This window comes from Ascaphus truei, chromosome 6, assembly GCF_040206685.1.
Source record: "Ascaphus truei isolate aAscTru1 chromosome 6, aAscTru1.hap1, whole genome shotgun sequence".
NCBI classification, from domain to species: Eukaryota; Metazoa; Chordata; class Amphibia; order Anura; family Ascaphidae; genus Ascaphus; species Ascaphus truei.
The window spans coordinates 77,585,266-77,591,265 of record NC_134488.1 but is presented as its reverse complement, the minus strand read 5'-3'; positions in this window follow the sequence as shown (position 1 = coordinate 77,591,265).

Genomic DNA, 6,000 nt, shown 5'->3' with positions numbered 1-6,000 from the left:
AGTCTCCACCAGGGATCTCTGACATTCTGGAACTTTTTAACTGCATTCTCAACTTCCCAATTAACATAACATTAAACATTCACTAGAAAGTATGTAGAAAATATACTTCAGGGATAGGCAGAGGGACAAGCTTCATCTGGGCTGTAGAGAGGTCAGTTTCTCACCAGAAGTAAATCAGATGCCCATGAAGCAAGGCATCAGAAGTAAATATGGGCACATTTTTTGTGTGAATTTGGATCTGCAGCAGATCGACTGGCAACTATCTTACACAGATTTCCGCAATGTCAAAAAAGGGCAATTCGCAGTTAGCGGATTTTTCATTATTATTAACAATACACTCCGCGGATTCTGCAACCCGTGGACAGATTTGTAGAATCCAATCTGCGGATTGAGCAACTCGTTGGTGAATTCTTAAGAATTCTATAAATTCGCCCGTGGGTTATATCCAATGGCGGTTTTTGATGAATAAACGCGGATTAAAACCGACCAAATCTGTTTGCGGATTTTACATCGCAAAACGGATTTTGAGTGGAAAATGCAAGAAAATCCGAGAAACGGATTTAGGCGGATTCGCCCATCTCTAATCAGAAGGTCCCTAGGAATTTCCATCAATTAGATTTTCAAGTACAGACAAGATCTCATTCTACAAGGGGATTATTTTAGGGCAATCCCACTAAATATATAAAAATGAGCCACTATTATTACAACCTCTCCAACAATGGGGGGGCATACCTTTATAGAAAAAAAGCTGTTTGCCAGGTAAAAGTCTCTCCAGACTGAAATATTTTTTTTTACCCTGCACTCCTGCAAAGCCCATATTGTAGGGTAGATTCTTCTCTGGCAAAATCTTGATTGATTGAATTGGCAACGTTTGATGTGGAATTTCACTTTGGAATGCCAACCAACCCAGGGAACGTAGCCCTGATAGAGAAAAAGTAAAATAAGAAATAAGGACCAGGGCAGGGAACACAGAGTTGGCGTGAGCATGGGCAGAGGGGGAGATTGCACCAAATATAAATTATATTAAATTGATAAAAATAACTATTGAGAAAGAAAACAGAAAAAACACTGGAAATAAATAGCTTAAATAAAAGACTAAAGACAGGATAAACATTTTATGAAGTCGGTAGTTAGAAGAAACTTCAGGTAAACTACCTACAAAGGCTCAAGGAACTGTCAAAGAACCCGGTGATGAGAATGTGGACTTCGAGGCTTGCTTTCACCATTTGCAGCTGACCCACTATCACTCTTCTACCAGTGGATTAGACTGCGGTGCTGGGAGAAAGCATAGCTCCAGGAGTTAAGCGGGTAATCCCAAGGACTCGAGAAAGACAAAGGACATCTCAGGGAGTGGCCACTGAAGCAGTTCTTCTGTCCCTCATAGCAATGAGATGGAAAGGAAAGCCTAACTTATATTTAACTTGATTATATAAAAAGATATATGGTCAATGCTTTCAATTCTCTTCAACGAGGCAGAATTTCAATTCTCTTCAATGAGGCAGAGTAGTCAGGGCTGTCATTGAATATAGTGAACTTCTAGTTCTCCAGAACTATTTCCAATTGAGATTTTGATTTAGACATGAAAGAGGAGTGTAAATGCATGATCACATTAATCAGTTTATTAGATTCCTCTGACGTCAGCACCAGGGCTCTAGGAATTATGTCCAACAACAACATGAAAGAAAGTAGGTCTGGAAGCAGCTCGCTAACATATAGAACTTAGCAATATGGGTGCTTGATTACGCATTTGGTAAAATTTAGACTCCTCCATCCAAATTCTTGCAGAGTATCTGTTTACTTCAAATAGAGGAAATCTCCAATCGGATGTCTGAAATGTCAAATCGGATATCAGAAAGCACTTTTGGAGCTCAGACTGAATAAGTCACGTTATATCATTAAATTGGTTAAGTAAATGTCCTTAGTAGAAGGCTGGCGGAAGGAACTCAAAAACATTCCATGGACATAGGAGAGAAGTCTACACCAGGTTGTTGACCGAGGAGGGGAGCCCCGTCTTTGACTTCGAAGGCCTGGCACAAAAAAGAGCCAGGCCTGGGACAGTTGGCCCGATGCTCCCCCCTGCCCCCCTGATGGCAGCCCTTGCTGGCAGTCCTTTTGAAATTCAGAATCAGAGTAAGAGTCTTCTCGTGCAAGCAGAGAACTAGCATGTTCTGACTTTGCAGAGGGTTTAAATTTCTTTAGAAAAAACAATGCCACCTCAGAATGAGGCGGTCGCTTCTGTTTTGGATGTAGCTTGAGCTATAGCTTGTAAAGAGACATCAAAATGAGATTTAAAAAAAAAAAAATTCATCCAAATACTGAGCCATCATGCCACTCCTTCAAGAAGCAATCTTGAATGGTGCGCACATGTGCCCCTATCTTTTTAGTTTATTACTCATGTAGATGATGTGCATTCAGATATTATATTTTGTAAATTATATATTTTCCAGATAAATAGTACATGGCATAACCCATAACTTGTATTATTTTTCTAAGCCTTAATGTGCTTTGTCACAACCTAGAAAATGTAAGAAGTGGGTGAAAGAATCTCTTGATCCTTGTGGTAAGAAATACCTGGTTTATGGTGATATATAAACTCCCAGTTTTACGGGATTCCCCCCCTCCCCCCCTTTGTCATCACTTGTATTCTATGCATTGAATCATGTGTTAATTTGTGCACATTTTGCTCTGTGGGGTTGGTGACTGCCAATTAGTGTATCTCTGTAGGTTTTCAGTGATTTTTTTCTGTTTTAAGCTTTCATTACGAAAAGCAGCATTACATCTTTAAAACTGAAAAATAAACTCTGCAGTGAAAAATATGGCAGACATTGAATAAACACTACTTACTAAGGACGGGATGCACTAAGCTCTGTTAAATCAGGGCAAATCATGGCAAATAACGTCAGGTTACCTATAAAGGTAATGGATGTTATTTCCCCGGAGTTTAAAGGGTATCTACTAAGTTAATAATATGCTAAAACAATGGCCATGACCAAAAGCATTAGCGTATGGATAAATGCCATATCAGGAACCGAAGTAGCGCATAGACATGTTAACCAAAACAATAAAAATGCGCGTTGACACAGGCAAACATCAACTTTGTACTCCAATTAACACACTATCACATTACAAATGTATTATGCATGTGCGTTATACAAATGTAAAGCCCTTGCACACACTAAATTTCAAATAAATATACAGCCTCAGAAAGTTTGTTAGCTATTTTATCATAACGATATTAACATGGCTGGGGGGACTTTTTCCTCTGTGCTGCAGCTGCTCCTACTGCTGAAGCCTCTGGGCTTGGGAGCATCAAATTCACCAATACTGCATTGAAGATACTTATTAATGGTATTGTATATCACATCTCAAAATCTTAGTTGAACTGTGCTACAAAACCTGCACAGCAGACAAAAAATGCATTTGGCACCAATTTCTTCAGGATATAAATGCTCAAGGGAATGCTGTATGCATAGTAGATACAGTATGTTGAAAAAGTGTTGGCCAGCTAGCAAGAGAAATCTGAAGAGGCTTGCCGACCATGCTGCCCAGACCAGGCACACAGGAGGGGAACCACTGCACGAGCTAAACGTGTCCTCGTATGATCAAGGTACTCTACACAGCTCAGGTTGTAGGCCTGCTAAAATGATGGGATCTTCCTCAGGAGTACCTGGCACCATAAGTCCAAACAGACATGTTAAATAATACATTAATACACTGTAAAATTATTGTGTGTACAATATATATATATATATATCTACAAAAACACAAAAAACACAGGCGCACTCATAGCGTAAAATAGTATATCAATATATTTATGGATAGAAGGATTTTAAAATTACACACTCACAAACATAGCTGATAGTAAAGCATTTTCGAGTAAAACTCAGCCCGTTCAGACGCAGGAACCCAGTGAGGGGGACTTTGTTGTAATGTCCGTGGTATAACCTGCTGTAGTAGCCCCTCTTTGTCCTTGCAGGGACCGGAGACCACGAGGGATGCCGCCTTCCCCTCGTTCCGGCGTTACACAGTGAGTCCACAGATCCAGATCTCGCGTGAGCTCAGTGACGTCAGTGAGGTCTTTGCCGGAGAAGCCTCACAGGGGAAAGCGGGCTGGAAGGCTGGATGGCTAATATAGATGCTAGCAGCACAGCAATGAGTGGAAATATAAAGTATAAAAGCTGGACAATATACTCCACAGCACTCTCTCTACGCGTTTCGTCTCGAGCGAGACTTCATCAGGAGTTATTAGCATAGGTATTGGACGCAGTTATATAGTACATTAAACCAATCAGAGCACAGAAGACAGATGATTGCTAATACAATACATACAGTATGCTCAATGTGGGGGTGAGATTAACCCCTATATATGCCAAAACACATATAGATTAAAGCTAACAATTTTAAACATAATAAAGATAATGACCAAACAATAACATGCACTTTTAACAAATACATTAAAATAAAAATAAAACATTTAGATTATAAAACATTTTTTATGCTTATAGATAAAGCACAAAAATATATAATAAAATAACATTGGCAGTTAACTTACATAGTATGGTATAATACATGAAACAGATGCTAGTAAAGGGTAGTGATACCCTAGGTATGAGGAGATGGCTGAATAGCCACTAGATGTATAAGGAGACAAAGTTGGTATTAGAGAGATTCAGAGGGATCAAGGTGCAAAAATGGCCACAATAAAATACAAAAAAGAGAAAGGGGCGGGGGAAGGAATGGGGGGGTGAGGGGGGACGAAAAAGGAAGAGGGGGTGGAGGGAAAGGAAGAACGGAAGGGAAGGATTAGGTGGGGGTGGAAGAAAGAAAAAGGGAAAAAAGGGGAATAAAGAGAGACCAAGGAAAGAGAATGTGGGAAATGCTAGAAAAAGGGGGGGGGGGGGGGGGGGAAACAAAACAAAAAAAATATATATGAAAAATGCAAAAAATATACAAAAAATGAAAAGTAAAAAGTAAAAAGTAAAAAATGAAAAGTAAAATATAAATAAAATAATAAAAAATAACAATGAATGACGAGCTATGAAGGATACTGGGCCAATGGTGGTCGCGCAAGCAAGGCCAACGGTACCCACAAATATATGTAAATAGTCATGTTAGAACTATTGTATGCATGGAACAGTGGAATGTATAAATAGATATATATAATGAGCCATTGTGGTGGTGCTGGTGCCCACACGGAGGGAACAAACTAAATCGCTCAACCCAGACCTCCCTGTAGAACACCATACCCCACAGTAAGCAAGATAGTAGCTAAACTACTGTACTAATGTCTTATGTGTCATTGAGACCCCCCGGAACCAATGTACCAAGTACATATATCCAGTAGGTCTCCCTGACACACAGTTTTTTGAATCTATCACCTTCCGAGAGGGAAGGTGAGATGGCCTCGATACCAAAGATGGACAGAGAGCAGGGATCCCTAGTATGTATACTATCAAAGTGTCGTGATAAGCAGTGTGACTGGAGACCATGTTTGACATTCCTACGGTGCTCAAGAAATCTAGTACTCATCATCCTTGATGTGCGGCCCACATATTGTAGGCCGCAACGGCAGGTTATTAGATATACAGCTAAACCCCGTTATAACGCGGGTCTCGGGGTCCACCCCGAGACCACCGCGTTACTAACGGGGTCGCGAGAAAAAAAAAATGGCAGCCGCTTCAGCGCATATTCATCCCGCGGGACAGGAGATGGGAGCGGGCATGTCCCTCCAGTCCCCGCTTCCCCCTGTCACCGCAGGACAGGCCGCGGGGCAGGAGATGGGAGCGGGGATGTCCCTCCTGTCCCCTCTTCCCCCTGTCACCGCGGGACAGGCCGCGGGGCAGGAGATGGGAGCGGGGATGTCCCTCAGGTCACCGCTTACCTCAGATCCCTCCACGTGCCCGGTGCTCCCGCTGCCTGCATGGAGGTGGTAGCGGGGGGTTTCTTCTCCCCACCGCTGTCCCCGGTGCTCCCGCTGCCTGTGCGGGAGGAGGGGGGGAG